The sequence below is a fragment of the Gymnoscopelus braueri genome, assembly GCF_963280865.1.
Source record: "Gymnoscopelus braueri genome assembly, chromosome: 14".
In the NCBI taxonomy this organism is placed as follows: Eukaryota; Metazoa; Chordata; class Actinopteri; order Myctophiformes; family Myctophidae; genus Gymnoscopelus; species Gymnoscopelus braueri.
The window spans coordinates 41,556,327-41,576,391 of record NC_137619.1 but is presented as its reverse complement, the minus strand read 5'-3'; the positions used below and the strand labels follow the sequence as shown (position 1 = coordinate 41,576,391).

At 40.2% G+C, this 20,065-nt stretch overlaps 1 protein-coding gene across 1 annotated transcript in view; it reads right to left on the bottom strand.

The window, feature by feature from the left end:
* The window catches only part of LOC308100128 (neurexin-1a-like), a gene marked incomplete at both ends in the record, with an annotated part of 542,450 nt that overhangs the window by 382,572 nt on the left and 139,813 nt on the right, over window positions 1-20,065 (bottom strand).

Genomic DNA, 20,065 nt, shown 5'->3' with positions numbered 1-20,065 from the left:
CAAGGATTACTGTGATTATGGTAAGCTCACATTTGATATCACACACACCATACCTGTAACTATGGTGTGATTTTCTTTTAAACAATTACGCGGAAAAAAATCTATTTTTTTATGTTTTCAATTAATTGAAAATCGATAAATTTAATCGAGTAAATTCTTATCGGCAATGAATCGATTAGAGATTAATTCAGGGGTCTTCAACGTTTTCAAGCCAAGGACCCCCTAGCTGAGAGAGAGATGAAGCAGGGACCCCCTCTATATTGTATAAAATTGTGTTTCAGATTAAACGTTCTTTTGTTTACTTGGTCCTCTACACCCTTACCTCTTTGCCAATCTACAAGCTCACAACGCCTCGGACTAAAAGTTATCCTCAGAAAAGGGATACTAGGGTTCAAGTGGTTTAATGTAAAAAAATAAAATCATATCACACAAAGATTTGGCGGACCCCTTGTAGTAACTCAGAGGACCCCCTAGGGGTCCCGCATCCCCTGTTGAAGACCCCTGGATTAATTATCAACATCCCTAAGTGGGAGAGGTCTGTCCATGGAGGAAGCATCATGCACACAACAGTCCTGTCATTGGCTCTCTGGGGCTCTTCCATCTGCACAGACACTCAATTAACAGTCCTGTGACAGATTCACTAGAGCTCCTTCTTTCCATAAAAAAAAAAAGATGGTCAATTAATTCTGCTACGTGTTTTCATCCCAATAAAAGTGAGCAAGCTGACGATTTTCCACAGCAATAAAACACAGCCGCTATCAGAGATATGACAGTGTGGGCTAGATAATTGGAGAGTAACCTTGAAAAAACCCTCCGAGCGGAGGGGCTTTGATGGGGACTACGTTACCGAACAAGAAAAACTGTGACCGTCAGTGGGTGACGCGTTTGAAGAGCCATTAGAAAGCATTTAAAAACAGGTTTAGACAGATAACAAGCCATTAAACCCACCAGCAGAAAATAAACCACCAAAACACAAATGGACCAAAGCATTCAATTATCATAAATGGGGAAACTTTGTAGGTTTATATATGCATACCACACACACACACGCACACACTTACGTGTGTGCGTGCACCAGTGGTGGAAAAAGTACTCATTTTTTTTTACTTAAGTAAAAGTATCAATTCTGCTATATAGAAATACTCTGTTACAAGTAAAAGCCCGGAATTCAAAATGTACTTGAGTAAAAGTACATAAGTATTGGTATCAAAATGTACTTAAAGCACCAAAAGTAGAAGTACTAAAATGTTTGAAAATAGCAGATCTACAAGCTCACAACGCGTCGCGATTCGTTGTGAGCTTGTAGATCAGCTATTTTCAAATAGCCTATGTATAAAATAGGGCTAAAGGGGTTAATGTATGTTTTATAATATAATAATTGACAATTGCAAAGTAACTAGTAGCTAACATTTTCTAATAATTGTAGTGAAGTAAAAGTACAATATTTGACCTACGAGATGTAGTGGAGTAGAAGTAAAAGTATTGGAAATACTCAAGTAAAGTACAAATACCTCAAAATGTAACTAAGTACAGTACTTAAGTAAATGTACTTAGTTACTTTACACAAATGCCCACACACACACACACACACACACACACACACACACACACACACAGTGACACATCCGAGCATCGATACAGCATCGCAGCAAATAAAAGGGGTTGCTGTCCACTACGATTTGTCACCTCATCGATCCCCCCTTAAAGGCACTATACGGCAACCTCCGAGAAAACTACAAGGATCCATAATTGAACTTGACTGGATCTCTCCACTCTTTGGCCGCTCCCTCACAGTCTGAGCACCTTTCATTGTAAATGTGGGGGAGGGGGGGAGAGAGAGAGAGAGAGAGAGAGACCTCTATACCTCCAGTACTCGTGGACAACATACCAAACAGATTCAGGTTCAGGGTCACCTCATTCATTTCTCTCTCTGTACGTCCCTATATCCCTGCGGTCCACAATCAATGTTGTATGACTAATAGAAAACTGCATTCAGTGTGTGTGTGTGTGTGTGTGTGTGTGTGTGTGTGTGTGTGTGTGTGTGTGTGTGTGTAATGTATTATGTATTGTATGTATGTGAGTGCAAGTGCAAGTGCAAGTGCAAGTGCATGCATGCGTGTTTGCATACACGACATTGTATTGTATCATAACAGATGACCACATAATGTTGTGACAATTGAGGGATGAGTAATAATACATGGTGATAATAATCAGCTCATGAAACAGGTCATTATACAGTATGTGTTATTCACAATATGTGCCATTATATGTCTCCAGGGCAATGGAGTGGATCTGCAGTGTGTACACGATTGCATGCATGGCCCCCCCGCTGGGAACAGACAGCGTTTCAGCCCACTGGGGGGAAACGAGCCGTCTGAGAAAGTGTGAGGCTTCTTTTTGATGTTTTTTTTCTTCTTTTTGAAGTTGTCCATATGACAACATTTTATGAGAATACAGGGAATAGGAACATTTAAAGCTGCAATCCCTTTTTTTTTCATTCTGATGATGAGGAATGTGGTAAGTTTCCTTCATGTGTGAATTTTCTCTCTTTTGTTATTGTTGTTTATTTGCTGGATTAGATGGTCGTGCATAAAGAACTGTATTTGAACCCAGATCTCCTGCATTAGACACCACATTTCTACTGCTCATCCAGAGGCAATCCCTGATTGCCCAGGGGAGAGATATCATGCTCATGAGCTTCAGGCAGTGCTACTTTTCCTACCTGACAGCAATGTACTAGTTACAGTACATTGTATTTACGTACTCTACCATACGGATTGGTTAAAAATAGTGTTTTATTCATTAAAGGCATTGAATTCATGGGGATTTTTGGGTTTTTATCGCATTCCTAAACCAATAGTTTGATAACCGGCCGTCTCTCCGGCAGGAGACACAAATAGTCCTTTGTGTCTCCTACCGGGTACATTACCATCTTTATTATTATCAAATGAATGTGACAAAAAAAATCTCCATGAATTCAATGCTTCATGGGGTGTATAATTGATAGAAAATAAGTAATTTTTGGGGTGAACTACTCCTTTAAAGTATGTTATGGATTGCAGCTTTAAATGTTCTACCAAATACAACACCAGATCACACTTTCTTTGAAAGGAAGATTTTCTCTCTCTTGTCAGAGAAAAATACTTAATATATCCATTTGTAACTCTGAGAGTGTACAGATGTAACCAAATGGACCCTCACGGGTCCATTTGGTTACATCTGTACACTCTCAAGAGTTAAATGAACGCTCAGGCTTTTACAGCGTAGTGTTATCACGTGCGTTCCTCCCGCGGGGTAATCTGGGTGTGTTCCATGTTACCTCCCGCTGTGCTGTCCTCTGTGTGACTGTCTCTACAGTCAATCAAACCTCAGTGAACTGTTGCAACCGTAAATGCCCTTGAGTGATGATAACGAAACGGCAGAAAACCGAGGACAACCCGTTCACTCACACAAGACTTCTTTCAGAGAGCAGGAAGACTGAATGAATACAAACAACAAAGTCACACAGAAGTATAGCTTCTAAGGAGAGCCGTGAATAGAAACCCAGGTATAGGTTTCAGTTGTTCATAGTCTTCAGGCTCAATAGGACATGGTGCAGTACTACTATGGCGTGTTCAGCACTGCACAATATTGTATTATATTCAGGGGTGGAAAGTACCGTACTTACTCAAGCACTGTACTTAAGTACAATTTACTTAAAGTACTTTTATTTTACTTCAGTATGCTTAAAAAGGTAGAGTACGTGATATTTTTTGGAGAAAACAAAAAGCTTTTTGTTAACAGGTTAAAGCACTATATTCTGATAATCATTACTATAGAGCATTTGTTCAGTAAGGAGTATCACAGTCTCTCCAGCTATTTGATAAACAGAGCATTTTCAGGTAGGTGACACAAATTCAGCCAATCAGGAGAGAGTACCCATTTATCAGCTTCATTTTCACAGTGTTCCACTTACAATTTTGATTGCTCATTTCTTTGTGTCGTCACTTCCAATTGCACTAGTTGAATCCGTAAACTGTCTGAGTTCTCTACCCTAATTGGATAAAATTGATATCCTGACCTGAAAATGCATTTTCTGTTTAATAAAGAGGTGGACAGACATGGAGACTCCTGTTACTGAACAAACACTCTAGTCTTTAGCAATGAAAACTATCAGAATATAGAGCTATTTAACACTTATTTTAAGCACAGAAAATCACTTAACCTGCCTTTAATTATTTTACTCCACTACATTTTGACAGCTTTAGTCACTGCGTTACTTTGCAGATCAACTGATACATTATGGTGTGTTACAACAGTAGTAGTTTAAGTCCTTACGCCACAACTCATAATATTGTTATTGTCGGCATGAGCCTTTTGTTATGGTATTTTCCTTCCACCTTTAACAGATTCAAAATACATTTGCTCCTAAATGGTGCTCACGACATTCCTGTTCCGAGGTTAATCATCGCCTTAATCTTTAAACGAGGACAGAATTTTGCCATAACAGATGAATGTTAATCAATAGCATGCAATTGCGGGGATGCCATTTGGGGCTCTCCTTCTCTAGAGCCATAATAAACCTGTGATCGTCGTGGTCGCAGAAAATAGCACCCATTATCGATCGAGTTGAGGCTGTAAAATTACTCGCCGCTTAAATTCAATTAGAGTCAGTGAAAAAACAAAGTCCAGAAGGCTTTTTTTTTTGCAGGACGAGAACAAACCGTTGATGATTCAACGACAAGGGAGTCATTCTGCTCCAGCGCCAACAACAACATAAAAGAGGCCGAATAAAAGGCCTTCAAAGTATTATCGAAGCCTCGGTTAGCGGAAGCTAAGCATGTGGAACCTATCCCATTGATTTAACATTATAATGCACCGAGGACTGGAGTCACAGACAGGAGAACATCACACAGAAAGTAAAGTGATGCCATTTCATTCAGAGCAGCAGAACCACAGCAGGATGCGTGTGTGTGTGTGTGTGTGTGTGTGTGTGTGTGTGTGTGTGTGTGTGTGTGTGTGTGTGTGTGTGTGTGTGTGTGTGTGTGTGTGTGTGTGTAGCTTTCATTTAACTCAGAGAGTGTGGGTCCATTTCTACCAGAGTTCAGGGTCAACCACTAAAGCCCAATAGGCTTTTTTTGCACAACAAATTCGACATGTTGAGAGCTTGTAGATCTGCTATTTCCGTAATTATGAAAACTAGACCATACCCGGTGAAGGGCGCAGGCGAAAGTACAGACCTTGCTGCTTGTTTCACCCGCGAAACCTGGCAACGTTATCTCCCATTGTTTGACACATAATGGCTAATAAAAAGCTGAGATTTGAGGAAATTGAGAAACGGGCTTCGCAGTTAAGTTCAGATGGTAATGGGCAATGGCTGTGTGCAAAATCAGATCAAGTGCTCCAGCCAGTGAGGAGAAACGGGCACACAGTTTTGCTGACACTAAGACACCAAGACACCAAGACACCATGGCCACAGAGGTTTGTCAAATTATAGGAGGATTCTGTCATTTTGAGACATTTGTTTAAAATAAATAAATACATTCTTTTGAAAACCTTTGACATGCCCAAAATAGGGACACCAGGGTTAATGTGGTTAACTTAAACCGTATAGCTATTTGACCGGGGTCCCCCAGGGCTCTATACTAGTATAATACTAATGAATGCTCTAGATTTGTCATCAGTGTTGCTGCCAGTGGTGGAAAAAGTACTCAAATTGTTTACTTAAAGTAAAAATATCAATACTGCAATACAGAAATACTCTGTTACAAGTAAACGTTCGGAATTCAAAATGTACTTGAGTAAAAGTACAAAAGTATTGGCATCAAAATGTACTTAAAGTACCAAAAGTAAAAGTCAAAATGAAGTGTATGTTTTGTAATAATAATCAAAATCTACAAAGCAACTAGTAACTAAAGTTTACAAATAATTGTAGTGGAGTAGAAGTACAATATTTGTCTCAGAGATGTAGTGGAGTAGAAGTAAAAGTACAGAAAATTGGAAATAATCAAATAAAGTAAAAAATACCTCAAAATTGTACTTAAGTACAGTACTTGAGTAAATGTACTTAGTTACTTTACACCACCGGTTGCTACTCTGATAGTAATCTGGCATCTTTTGCTTTTTGAATTGCACTTCACCCACGTGCAACACTCTTTCTTGTCTGTCAACACAAAAAGAAGAAGACATAACGGAGTGACTCAGAGACCTGGCAGGGGTTTAAGGAATATTAACCTACAAAACAGATGCCAAGAGAGACTCCATTCTGCCCAACATCACTGAGATGTTTTGACCGCTGTGTGAACGAAGGCAAAAACAAGCAAGAGGGGGTCTGATAACAGCATGGTGTCCCTGTGCAAGCGGTAGCAATGGATGGTAAATTGTTGCATCATGTGCCAACATGTTAACATGAGCTGTGTAGCGTATATCTTACAATGTAAATTGAAAAAGGAAAAGAAAAACCACACCCAGTGTGAAGTGAGCGGTGCTATTTATGAGTTATTAATTTCATCATGCATCTCGGTAGCCAATCACAGCACGTCCTGCGAAGTGACGTGCTTAATTTTTTTACATTATTATTAATTTCATCATGCGTCTCGCTAGCCAATCACAGCGCGTGCTGCAGAGCTTAGACTATGGGCGTGTTTTCCACAGCATGGCGTCACAGCGAAAGACACATTTTCGTGACGGAAAGAAAAACTTTCACCACGGATGGGTCCTAAACCCTCTTATAGGAGCGGCTGCACCGCTCAAAAACAGCTTTTAGTACTGTGGTTTCTTTACATTCTCTACACAGTGATATGCATACACCTTCAACAGTGCCTACATCAGTGGTTCTCATCCCACAGGGGGGTCCACACATGATTTTGGGGGGGTCCCCAGATGACAGTGAAGTGACGATTTAAAAATGTAATACCTAAAAAAAAATGAAATGAAAAAAAGTTACTGAGCATTACTGCATAAAAAATAACCATCAAACTATACTGTAAAAACTGGTCAAACATTGGCCAAACTGTCAACTAATAAGAAAAATCGCTGATCTACAAGCTCACAACACCTCGCAACAATATTTATCTGTGGAACCGAGTCAAACTAAATGTAATGCCTCAACTACTATATTCTAAGTGCTTATCAGGGTGGAGGGTCCCCAGTTCAAATATGAATATTTTGGGGGGGTCACAGCCTGAAAAGGTAGAGAACCACTGGCCTACTTCACCAATGGGGTGCTGCCCATTATTCCGACATACCATTAATCCCCAAAATGTGAGATTATGGTTAGGCTTTTAGTTATAATGTGTGGCAACAGAGTAGACCAATGGTTATTCGTATAACAACAAGGTTCCGGGTTCGATACTGCCAACTCAGCATGAGTAGCACAGTCCTGAGGTGACCTCTTTTCTTTCTTCTTTGGGCGTTCCATTTCAGTGCTCTTCTGTTTGTTGCAGGTTTTATGAGGGGGTTTCCAATCCAACTCCATTCTCTCTTTTGAATTTGTAATTCAATGGAATGCTGGCTTAATTGTTATTTTCTAACACTTGTCTCTCCACCAGATGTTTAATATTCTACAGGGGCATGTGCATTAGGTAGGATAATCACTAGTTGTCACCACCACACAGAAATACTGTAACATCCAAACAAGAGCAGATACAACAACATGTCATGACAGAGGCTCTGTCTCTCTCTGAATGTGTGTGTGGGGATGGCTGACTCACACTGTGTGTGTTTAGCTTGATGCACAACAGTTGAGTTGTCAGACCCAGCTCAGAGGCTAATTAGTTTAACTCAGGCCAGATGTGACTGCTTAAATCAGCCATCAACCGCCCTACACTACTTTTGCGGACAACACTTTTTGCTAGCCTGGTAAACCCTCCCTCCGGAAATCTCATTTCCATTTGATTTCAGGAGTGAGTCTGGCCTGATCGCCCATTCTGCAATATTGGCTATGTACACCAAATGGACGAGCCTATCAGCGTCGTCGCACATCGTTCTGTGATTGACAGCGACAGTTGGCCAATCAGGTGGCAAGTTTGAGTGAGCCCGAATGGCACCGAGTGCAGCCTGAATGCAGCCGACAAAACACGGCAGCCATCTTTTCTGTCCGCTATTTTCTCCGCTGTTTTTTTACTTCAAAAAGCTCTCAAACTTCTATTTTGAGGCACGGAATTTACTTATAAGATATCGTTTGGATAGAATTTAGTTGTTTAACTTCATATATGTGGTCAATTAATCATGACAGAGCCTATTTAAAAATAAATAATTTGAGAACCGGTAGGGGCGGGCAGTGACACGCATGTATCCGAATAAGGCAACCTATTTTGGGCATGGCCGTCTCAAAAGTCCTGTTGCGTCACATTAGTCTGGTGATCTGCTGATTGGCTGAAGGGGGAAAACGATCATTGGCTGAAGGGGTTGTCAGTCAACGGTATTACTCCCGCCCAACTCCAGCCCATAGCCAATATTGCAGAATGGGCGATCAGGCCAGACTCACTCCTGGAATCAAATGGAAATGAGATTTCCGGAGGGAGGGTTTACCAGGCTAACTTTTTGCTGGGTGAGGCTGAAAACTGAATTTCCCCCTCAGGATTTATTTACTACACTGTGATTGGTGTAGCAGAGTCACCTCACTCACCTGAGGTGTGCAGTTAGTTGTGACTATAGTCTATTTTTGTCAGTGGTGGAAAAAGTACTCAAATGTTTTACTTAAGTGAAAGTATCAATACTGTAATGTAGAAGTACTAGCCTGATTATCAGCCTGAAGCTGCGTGGAGCTTCAGTCTGACATTGGCTCCAGCGTAGGTGATTACAAGGGGGAGGGGATTAGAGTTTCCCTAAACCAATCCTAAGGGAACCCCACGCCCACCTCCGACTCTCATTGGACAATACATTTTGTACCGGAGAAGTCTTAGGTTCCCATTTACAACTCCAGACCAAGAGGCAGTCCACTCAGAGAGTGGGCGGGGTCTATGGTATGGAACCAGGCTATTCACCTGTTTCCTAGGCTGTGTGTTTTCCACTTCCTGTTGATTTGATCCAATGAAATCCAATGAAACTGGTCAGATGACCAATGATATCCAATGAAATCGACAGGAAGTGGAAAACACACAGCCTAGGAAACAGGTGAATAGAAGTACAGTACTGGGAACGAGGCCAGGTCCTGATAGAGTCCAGTCAGTTGCTATTCACCCGTTTGCCAGAAATGCTTTGCCAGAAATGCTTTGCAGCTTACAATGGAGAAGCAAAACAGGCAAGACACATTTTAACCACCTGGTAGAGGAGTAATGTTGAGTCCTTAGACAAAATGAGGAAAAATGATGCCCAAAAACCTATTTTGGGCTTTCCATTACAGGCGAAAATGTTCAACTTTCAAAAACAGCAAGACACTGTTGTACATAAGTATGAATTCCAAGTATGAAATTAGGCTTAACTGGTTAATTCTGTCTGTATCTATCATAAAGAATATACTACCAAATGATGGACGAAACACAACTAAATCAAAGTGAGAATGTCAACCACTATATTGACAAACAGACGATCCGTCGGATTACTTTTTAAAGATACTGTAGTGTTGGCAATGCTAAAACAGCCACAGAAATTAATTAGTTGCTCATCTTCTTTGCTGTGGCTCAGAAGAGCTCCCAGCGTTTACTGCGACTATGGTACACAAAACAACCCTGTTTATCCCAGTCAAATGTCGCATGAACGCTCCATATCTCTCCCCCACCACACACTCCTGGTACTGCTGGAAATCCCCTTCCTCAGCCTCAAGTAGATAGAGCTTGTTGTGCCAGATTGAGTCTTTGGAGGTTCAGAGGAAGTTCACAGTGCTAAAAAATATATATATATTAAAAAAAAATCAGAAGTCAGACACGCTTCCAAAGCAGTCTGATTTTTGAAGGAACCTGTGTGCTGTAAGTAGAGTTGGGTGCTATAAGCCATTACGACCTGGAACGCATCCGTGTCACTTTTTCATTTGAGCTAAAAAGCATTATTTTACACTTTGGCTATTCAAAAATATATAATATATAAATTGCAGATATACAGATCTGCAATTTCTTTTAAATCGTGAAAATGCGTGAAAATCTTTGAATATATATTGTTTAAAGTGAACATTTTTAACTCTATTCTTTGCTTCTGGGGGTCCCTGGAACAAAACATTTTGTGATGGGGGTCGGTGGCCAAATACATATAATTTTGGGGGTACTTGACATGAAAAGGTTTGAGCGCCACTGATATAGAAACATACGTTTTTTCAGAATACTGTTGGGATTTAGAAGACATTTGTAGAATCGGCTTCAGGTCTTAATGGGATAAAGCCATGCAATGCAGCCAGGGACCAAATGATGCTTCTGCATTCACCGGCATAGCAGGCTAGGCTCCCTGACTGACATTGTATTTCACCCTGTTCCCTTCACTGGCTCCCTCTTCTTGGCTCTGACTGACAGTCTATTAAAACGATAGGGAAGTTAGTGTCACAAAGCTTGCCTAAGCCGCTTAGATTATGACAGAGGCTGCTCACGAGCGCTGCAAATCTTTCAATACATGATGATCCTGGCATTCAGCAGACTTAATTAAAAATAATCATTCAAAAATTAATCTCGGTTAGAAGCCAGGTATGGTTTCCCAAATGTGTAGTTTTGTTTTTTTGTAGACGTGCCCCCGTCTACAAGTGGTGTGTGTGTGTGTGTGTGTGTGTGTGTGTGTGTGTGTGTGTGTGTGTGTGTGTGTGTGTGTGTGTGTGTGTGTGTGTGTGTGTGTGTGTGTGTGTGTGAGCGCGCGTGCGTGCGTGCGTGTGTCTTTCTGTCTGTGTGAGTCTGGAGCTAACAATGGTGGAAAGTAACTAAGTACATTTACTCAAGTACTGTACTTAAACAATTGTTAGGTATTTTTAATTTACTGGAGTAAAGGGCAAATATTGCACTGTTACTCCACTACAATTATTTGCAAACTTTAGTTACTAGTTACTTTGCAGATATAAATCTTTCTATTATAAAACATCAATGTGTCGTCATGGCATCAGGCACAAACAAATCAGTCATATGGGCACAAAAGGGGGCATGCCCATATATATAGCATTTACTGATGGCATCATCGATCCATATATGGGCATAAAAGGGACAAGACGTGCGCATGAGCACTCACACCCACATACAAACACACCCACACACACACACACACACACACACACACACACACACACACACACACACACACACAACGTCGGAGCGAGGTCCACAGGGAAGCGGTGCCATCATTACACCCTGATCTTGTTAATTTGTACATAATGTCTAAATATGATTTCAGTAATTCTAAAACAGTATTTCTGTAATTACAATTTATACATTCATGAGATACAGTCTGCTGTAGCAATGGGAGAGGGAGACTTTGAAGGCATCTGACTCCAGTGTGCGTGTGTGTGTGTGTGTGTGTGTGTGTGTGTGTGTGTGTGTGTGTGTGTGTGTGTGTGTGTGTGTGTGTGTGTGTGTGTGTGTGTGAGAGAGAGAGAGTTATGTCTGACTCCATGCTGTGCTAGCTTAACATACAGTATCATTATAGATTCACAATCTGAAGGACGTCCTGCTGTGCTCAGAGCACCCCCCCCCCCTACCCCTCTCTCTCTCTCTCTGTCTCTTCAGTGTCTAATTTATGCCTCGTCGCAAGACGGTGTCGCGCATCGAAAAAATAGCCGACCTTCAAGTTCACAATGCGTCGCTTCCGCATTGTGCTGTGAGCTTGTAGGTCGCCTATTTTCGACACCGTGGTGAGATGAAGTATGAATCGGGCTTCAGTATGAAGAGACGAGCACGTCTCCTCCTTCTCATGTCCTACTGTGTAGGCTCTTATAGAACATAAAGACCCATACATGCAGTGTGTGTGTGTGTGTGTGTGTGTGTGTGTGTGTGTGTGTGTGTGTGGGGGTGTGTGTGTGTGTGTGTGTGTGTGTGGGGGTGTGTGTGTGTGTGTGTCGTGTGTGTCGTGTGTGTGTGTTTCACAGAATTGGCACTTTCTGCAGTTTGCCCATCCAGTCAGAACACAGCAAGCATCTAAGATGCTTCAATACACAAAGAAATGATCCAAATAAATAATGTATTATTGCCAAAATACGCCAAGTTCAATATTTTATACTCAATATTTGTTATAAAATTGTGGAAATAGAAGATCTACAAGCTCACAACGCATCGCGACGCATTGTGAGCTTGTAGATCTGCTATTTCCACTATTTTAAAAAAATGTTTCAAACTGTATCAACTTTTCTCAACATGGAAACGATTATGCAAAATAATAGCTTTTATCTCAACAAAAAAAAAATGTGTACACAAAAGGATTATAGGCTGCAAAGCTAAGGTTTCTAATGAGACATTGAGTCTTGCTTACAGTGACAGCTGTAACATGAAACTAAAATGAAATCACTGCTACAGTACATGTTTCCATGTGGAATATCTACTTACATTATAGTAAAGGCTTCTACAGTACTCAAGGATGGGGATGTGTTGGAAATAGCATGACTTTTGAAAAGGAGTATGACGTAATGACATAGGATATTCTGAAACCAAATACTGCAATGTAGAAGTACTCCGTTACAAGTAAGTCCGAAATTAAAAATTTACTTGAGTAAAAGTACAAAAATATTGGTATTAAAATGCACTTACTACCAAAAGTAAAAGTACTAAAATGTTTGAAAATAGCAGATCTACAAGCTCACAACGCGTCGCGATGCGACACGTTGTGAGCATGTAGATCGTCTATTTTCAAATAGCCTAGGTAATAAATAAGGCTGAAGTGGTTAATGCATGTTTTATAATGTCATAATTTATACCTACAAAGTAACTAGTAACTAAAGTTTTCAAATAATTGTGGTAGAGTAAAAGTACTGACATTTTTTAATATTCCAGTAAAGTAAAAGTACCTCAAAATTGTACTTAAGTACAGTACTTGAGTAAATGTACTTAGTTACTTTACACCACTGATAACTAAGTAAGTAGCTAAATACACAGCAGTTAGTGGGTGCTAGGCACTATGAGTGGTGAAGGCCAGCTAGAAAACAGTAACCGGGAAAGTCATGCAGTTAGGATAACACAGTCAGATACTGTGATGGAACACAGCAACCCCTCTCTAATTGGTACTTCCCCAGTCAGGAGGCATATAAATTTAGATGCCCTCCATGCTCAGGGTTCAAAGTGCAGGCACATCCTTTCAACTACACAACTGGAAGGAAGGAGTCACTTCCACTTTAATGTAACACACACACAAGCACACACAAATAGAAAAGAAAGAACAATACTAAGAGACTAAAAGCCCACTAGTAGCCCGTAGATGCTGCTTTTTACACCCACAATGGTTTGAACTTATAGCGGCACTGTCATCCTTAGGCCAAATTCCCACAATACCAGCAGCCGTATTCCGCTTTCCCCATTCTGAGAAAGCAACAATGTTCCATTCGTTGTCTATGGCGAGAAGCAGTCGCTCCTCGCAGCGGACAAGTAGAGAAAAGTTCAACTTTTTCATTGTCACTGTGCGGTGAGACAAAGCGGCAAAAACCATTATCGCAGTGTGGTCTGATATAGCCATGGACTAGGCTTACACACCAAGGTGACGTGGATGTTTCAGACATTTTGGACACAGACATTTAGAGGAAAAACACTAGAGAAGGGGTCTTCAACAGGGGGACCGTGACCCCTAGGGGGTCCTCAAAGTTACTACAGGGGGGCTGCCAAATCTTTGTGTGATAGTTTTTTTTTTTTTTTTTACATGAACCACTTGAACCCTAGCATCCCTTTTCTGAGGAGAACTTAAAGGAGGAGTTCACCCAAAAAATTACATATTTTCTATCAATTGCACACCCCATGAAGCCTTGTTTTGTGGCATTCCTAAGCCAATAATTTGATGACCGGGTGTGTATCCGGTAGGAGACACAAATAATCTACTTTGTGTCTCCTACCGGATACATTAGCCGGTAGGAGACGGGAATCAAATTATTGGCTTAGGAATGCCACAAAAACTAAAATAAATCCATGGATTCAAGGCTTCATGGGGTGTGCAATTGTTAGAAAATAAGTCATGTTTTCCTCCTTTAAGCCAAAAATAGCTCACAACGCGTTTTTGGACGATTCTACAAAAGTCGTCTAAATCCTAAAAGATTTTTTTTAAAACTTGTGTTGCTATTATATATCAGTGTTTCTCAAACGTTTTCATGTCAAGGACCCCCAGAATGATATGTATTTGGCCGCGGACCCCCATCTCAAAATATTTTGTTCCAGCGATCCCCAGAAGCAAAGATTTTAGTTAAAAAATATATTAAAAAAACGCGCTATGAGCATGTACAGTAGATCTGCTATTTTTGAATATCCAAAGTAAAATAATGGTTATAGCTCAAATCTAAAATGACACAGATGCGTCCCCGGATTGAATGGGTTAAATTGAGTAACATGGACACACTGAGCACAATAGGATAGAGTGTTACAATATGGAATACTTGTAAAATATGTAAAATGTTTTTTTAGCGGGTTAGTGCAGTTTCCAAAGAACTAATTGTAAACAAAAACTAGCTTTAGGCTGGGGGGAAAAAAATCACCAGAAAAAAGGACTTTATAATGACACGCTGCAGGTTAAATCATCTGTAAATGCAGGCTCAGGGGATTTGTAGACTCTGGCTGGGAATTTCCAAGGTACGATATTTAATGTTTATTATTTCCCATTAATGGGCTGTTTTTGTTGCCATTTTCAGCACTTTACTTGTGTTATGTTAAAGAATATTATATTGCACTTGGAAAAAAAAATATCCGTTACATGGCCTTGTTTAACTGTGAGACATTAAAGGGGAATTTTGGACTAAAGTTTTCTTACCTTTTCTATGACGTTATGATATCTTAGGATGAATGGTACAGTAGAAAATTTTCATAACTCCACCCCTGAGCCGCCCAGCTTAAAAGGTGCGCGGATAGGCCTTAGGTTAGATCACATATTTTAATAGCTTTTTTTTCCTTTTTTTTTGGTGAGATCTGACGTTCATAGTGACAGAACACTGTCCCCCAAAAAAAAAAAAAAAAAAAAAAAACAGAAGTCTCGCTAGACGAGATTGAAATCTCGAGATTTCAATCTCGTCTAGCGAGACTTCTGTTTTTTTTTTTTTTGGGTTGCATAGTGTTCTGTCACTATGAACGTCAGATCTCACCAAAAAAATAATTTAAAAAAGCTATTAAAATATGTGATCTAACCTAAGGCCTATCCGCGCACCTTTTAAGCTGTGGCGGCTCAGGGGTGGAGTTATGAAATATTTCTACTGTACCATTCATCCTAAGATATCATAACGTCATAGAAAAGGTAAGAAAACTTTAGTCCAAAATTCTCCTTTAAACGTGGAGTTATCTCGTAATTACCTCACATGGCAACTGAATTTCCCCAGGGGATCAATAAAGGTCTGTCTGTTTGTTTTTAAACACACACACACACACACACACACACACACACACACACACACAGTATATTATACAGTGTAGGCCTATATACTGTATAGGCAGTGGTGGAAAAAGTACTAAAAAATCAATACTGCAATGTAGAAATACTCTGTTACAAGTAAAAAGTCCAGAATTCAAAATTGACTTGAGTAAAAGTAAAAAAGTATTGCTGTCAAAATATACTTAAAGTACCAAAAGTAAAAGTACTAAAAATAGCAGTTCTACAAGCTCAACGAGTGTGAGCTTGTAGATCGGCTATTTACAAATAGTCTATGTAGACCCCTTAACAGACGACGTCACACTGGTTGCAAGCGTCATACTGGTTGCAAATGAAACCCATTCTGTCAAACACTTGTTTTGGGGCGCATCCCAAAACAACAGGTTGAGAATTGATTGCATGAAACAATCACCTGTGCGTCCAGTCTCGATGTTGGTAAACAAATAAATAATTGGTCTATAAAACAGGGCTAAAAAACAGTAACTAGTAACAAAAGTTTTCAAATAATTGTAGTGGAGTAAAAGTGCAATATTTGCCTCTGAGATGTAGTGGAGTAGAAATAAAAGTATTGAAAATTGGAAATACTGCCAGTAAAGTAAAAATTCCTCAAAAGTGTACTCAAGTAAAGTACTTGAGTAAATGTACTTAGTTACTTTACATCACTGTGTATAGGCCTATAGGCAGCGTGAGGAGCACTGAGGACACTTCAAAGTAATAACACTGAACACTCACACAAAAGTGGTCAGAATTATGAGCGGATCCCAAAAGAACAGGGCAGCTGGCGTCCATTGAGTTCACTGGAGAAAAGTGGCGCCATTATATTCGGTTCCACTTTGTTGTTGATAGGCTACCATTCAGTTCAGTAAAGTGGCGTTTGGACTCACCAAAAGTTGTTCCTGAAGCACTCCACCTTCCATTTGCAGCCAATAACATCCAACCTCACCCTTTGTACCTACTCATTAAATTGATACTATATTTCCTTTAGTGTTCATGAGCTTGAGGTAAGAACTTTAGAATCTACCGTAGTCCAAACACACCGTCAGTCACACAGGTGCGTCATCTGATCAGTGATTACTATTAGGTTACGTACCCACCACCATGTGTGAACTGCCCCCTTGTGGCTGGGAATTGTAACGCCACCAAGATAATAGCAATACTTCCAAAATGAATTAAAAAAACGTCCATATTCGCTCCCTACTGCATTCATTCATTCACCCAAATGGACAGCAGTGGCCATGCCCATACTTAGCATTAATAATCGGCTTAATGAAAAAAACATCACAACTACTGTAATAACAGTGTGTAGAATAAGTTCATATGTTCCTAATAATAATAATAATATAGAGCATAAATTACTAATACTCATGCCAACAAGCAAAAGTGGTTTTCAAGATGAACAAGATTTCAAGAACTAAAGCATTATATTAAAAATCACACTATATAATTTTGCTCAATCTTAAGTATTCAAATCTCATTTGCCTTCCTCACACACAAGCATGCACGTATTGTACGCACACAGACAAACAAACACATACATCCCAAGTTTGCACAATTAATTAATCCTGAAAAATATGCATGTCGAATAAAACATTTTGATCCATCATGTGTTGCAGTCCTTGAGAAGAGAAATTAAAAGTGTACATGTATACTGTACTGTAGCTTGAACTAATACATGCACTTCAAAACAACTGCATCGAGTAACTACTGGAGGATACAGTATGGACACCATTGGGCAAATGGTGTGTGTTTGTCAACGTTTTCAGGCCAAGGACCCCTTGGATGAGAGAGAGATAAAGCAGGGACCCCCATTATATATTGTATAAAATATATGTTTTATTCATAGATTTCATAGGCAGCTTCATAGACTTGTTTCACGGCACTATCATGTTGGATTCATGTTAACTCTTTCACTGCCAAGAGTACTCCCCCAGTGCCAGCAATTTGCGTTTTCATTTTATTTTTTAATTTTGTAATCTTTCATTCAAATAAATTATCTGATTGGGTTTTTAAACCCATAATACAGTTCTACCAGTAGAGAGCAACAAATCGACACATTGATGACCTCGCTGGCTCACTCGCCCCCTCCCAAACAGGCTCACGTCACATCCGGTCATAACCGGATGTTGACATTTTCGACAATCGTTGATCGGGCTAAATTACGATGTGATACACGACTACGATGACTGATCGTCACCCAGACCAAAGAGAGTAGACCTCTCCGTTTGTTTTTTATACCGTGTGAAAAACCGTGACTTTCCCTATTCTGGCCGAAAATGACCGCGGGAAAAAAATGAGAACCGGAAACGGAATCTGCGTCATGAAACCGGAACCCAATGAGTCTGAAGGAGTCAGGAAGCGAAAGTGATCATGAAAAATAAACAGAATAGCGCGACCACAGTCAAAAGTAAAAACTCGGGATTTCTCGTGCTGGCAGGGAGGGTACTCGGGAAAAACTCGGGATATCTCGAGGCGTGGCACTGAGAGAGTTAATGTGTGTCTCCAGACATTTAACCATGCACTTAAACAATACTTAGTTAACCTGACCTTTCACTCTGTACTTAGCCTGCTCTTTATTTCCCCTATACCAAACCACTTTGCCGAAAATGGCAGATCTACAAGCCAACGCCCCTGCACAATGACTCACAAGCGTGAGGCATTGTGCTGTTGTGCAGTTGTGCAGATCGTAGATCTGCTATTTTGGCTAAAGTTCTCCTCAGAATAGGGCTGCTTGGTTGAAGTAGTTAATGTAAAAATCAAACAAAGATTCAGCGGACCCCCTGTAGTAACTCTGAGGACCCCCTAAGGGTCCCGGATCCCCTGTTGAAGACCTCTGGTCTAAGCTTCGTAAACAGACGACAGTCGCAACTGTACTTGGTACGCCCTTTTTTCACTCTACTACGCCAAGTCTCTTCGCCAAAAAATAGCAGATCTACAAGCTTACAACACGTTGTTGGCAAATGTTCCCCCCTAGAATCAGGATGCAGGTGTTCAGTGGTTAAATACCCCTTATGGAGTGTAGCCGAATGAACCCCCATCACGGGCTTCTTGGCAAGTAGAGGGAACAAGAGGCTCTTTTTAATAAACTACAGGAGGTGATCCAGATCAAATATACGCTGGAAATAAAAATGGGGAGACATTTATAGTTGGCAGCTGGGTCATTAAAGTCTTCTTCTTTTTTTTTTGCGGGGATGGAGGGGACTCTCCATCACTAGAACACTTCTGCAAAGGGACCTCAACAAATAACACCCAGAAGAGGAGCATCCAGTGGTCTTTATGGCCCTGGGTTCGGGACAAGGCAGTCAATCACTTGTCAATACAGGAGAACCTTGTTTCAATCGAACACACACACACACACACACACACACACACACACAGGCTAGGAAACAGATCATGATAGCCAGACCCCACAGAAGCATCCAAGCGCAGAAAGGGCAATGAAATGAAAAAGAACACCGACTCAGGATAAGGCACATGCCTGTATACACACCAGTGGTGGATAAAGTACTCAATTTATGTTTTACTTAAGTAAAAGTATCAATACTGCAATGTAGAAGTGCTCTGTTTACAAGTAAACGTCCGGAATTATAAATGTACTTGAGTAAAAGTACAAACGAATTGGCATCAAAATGTACTTAAAGTACCAAAAGTAAAAGTACTAAAATGTATATTGTATAATGTAATAATGTATAGGCCTATCTGCAAAGTAACTAAAGTTTTCAAATAATTGTAGTGGTGTAAAAGTATAACATTTGCCTCCGAGATGTAGTGGAGTAAAAGTATAGACAATTGGAAATACTCCAGTAAAGTACAAATACCTCAAAACTGTAAGTGCAGTATTTGAGTAAATGTACTTAGTTACTTTACACCACTGGCCTGTACACACACACACACACACACACACACACACACACACACACACACACACACACACACACACACACACACACACACACACACACACACACACACACACACACACACACACACACACACACACACACACACACACACACACACACACAACTTTCATGACTACAGAGATACTAAACCCAGCTGCAATACTCATCTGCTCTCTCAGACCATTACAGAATCACAACTGCATTACAGTGGAGTGGGAGTGCAATCTCCTGAATACAAAAAAAATGAAAACCTCCAGGCACAAACATAATCCACTGGGTTAAAGCCCAATCCATTTCTATACAGTAAATCCAGAGGATACTAATCTAAGCTTTGGGGTGCCGAGTGGATCAATGATCAGCAGAACACCATTTTGATATTAAAAGTATTGTTACCTCTTCATTTCGGGCATGCATGTGCATTGTAATCAGTGGTGTAAAGTTACTAAGTACATTTATTCAAGTACTGTACTTAGGTACGATTTTCAGTTTTTTTTTTTACTTTACTGGAACATTTGCAGTTTTCAGTACTTTTACTCCACTACAATTATTTGAAAACTTTAGTTACTAGTTACTTTGTGGATTTTGATTAATATTACAAAACATACATTAACAGCTTCAACCCTATATATATTTCGGCCATTTGAAAATAGCCGATCTGCAAGCTCACTATAGCTTGTAAATCTGCTATTTTCAAAAGATTTGAATGCAATTCCTACATTTGAAAACTTGTGAAATGG